The sequence below is a fragment of the Octopus bimaculoides genome, chromosome 9 (assembly GCF_001194135.2).
Source record: "Octopus bimaculoides isolate UCB-OBI-ISO-001 chromosome 9, ASM119413v2, whole genome shotgun sequence".
Taxonomy (NCBI): domain Eukaryota; kingdom Metazoa; phylum Mollusca; class Cephalopoda; order Octopoda; family Octopodidae; genus Octopus; species Octopus bimaculoides.
This window is the reverse complement of record NC_068989.1, coordinates 1,302,967-1,304,068: the sequence shown is the minus strand read 5'-3', so window position 1 is coordinate 1,304,068 and position 1,102 is coordinate 1,302,967. Positions and strand designations below refer to the sequence as shown.

Here is a 1,102-nt window from a genome sequence, read left to right as displayed (position 1 = left end):
ATATATATATAATTATGTGTATTTCTTCTATCTTAATGAATAAAAATTCTTCTGATAGAATAAATGGTTTAATAGAAACCAATGTAGCAAAGAACACAAAATAACTGTGGTTTAGTTCCTGTTTTTAAGGCAGGAACTCCTTGAAATTTTGGGTATTTGAGTATATTTAAGAATTTAAGGAATGGAGAAAACGCATGTTATAATTGCATACTTTATTCCTACATATGTTTCAAAGGATTACAACCTGTGTGATCCATAGGGATCTTTGATATTAAAATTGTATGTCCATGTTACCACACATGAAACGTACCTGTAATAACTCTTCATCTCAGTTTGAATGTACGTGAAGGTATTTAGAAATGTCCAAACTTATTTCTGCAAATGTCCTTAAGCACCGATGCTGATCATAGTTTAATCAATAAGCGTAGGAGTGAGGTAAATGCAGTAAAAATAGGGAGTGGGGGTTAGTGGGGCCCCATTTAAGCGGCCCTTCCGAAACTGAACCGCCTTAGGATATTCCATGGCAGTTCATGGTATGAAATTCATCATCATTGCTCCAGTTTGGTCGCCACTGCCATGTATTTAGTTTTGTCCCTTTGTGCCGCATTTTGCTATTTTATACATACATATTTATTTATCAGTGTATCTACCTATCTATCATTCTATTTATCGATTTATCTATCTGTCTACCCATGCATCTATCTAATCTATCCATCTATCTATCTTTCTATTTATCTACCAATCTATCTATCTCTCCCTATGTATGTATCTATATGTCTGTCTACTTATCTATCTATCTATCTATCTATCTATCTATCTACTTGTATCAATATGGATGTTTCTCTTCCTGTTTATAATCATTTAAGTTCTTCCTGTGAAGAAGGAACTCGTTTCTGACAAAGATACAAAGCCTCATTATTAGGCTGAAGATGACAAAAACGATCTCACGTTTCAAACCTGAGAAAAGTCTTGCTGAGTTTTACTAGTCCGCTCACAGATTGTATTTGCAATCAATTGACTGGTTTCTTTTTCTGAAGATCCAAGCTTATCCAGGCTGACAGTTAGGCATTTCCTTACAAAACCAAATGCTCCAATTATTATT

At 34.1% G+C, this 1,102-nt stretch overlaps 1 protein-coding gene across 1 annotated transcript in view; it reads left to right on the top strand.

Annotated features, from left to right (window-relative positions):
• The window catches only part of LOC106871218 (pancreas transcription factor 1 subunit alpha), an 8,109-nt gene that overhangs the window by 2,970 nt on the left and 4,037 nt on the right, over positions 1-1,102 (top strand). The window lies entirely within an intron of this gene.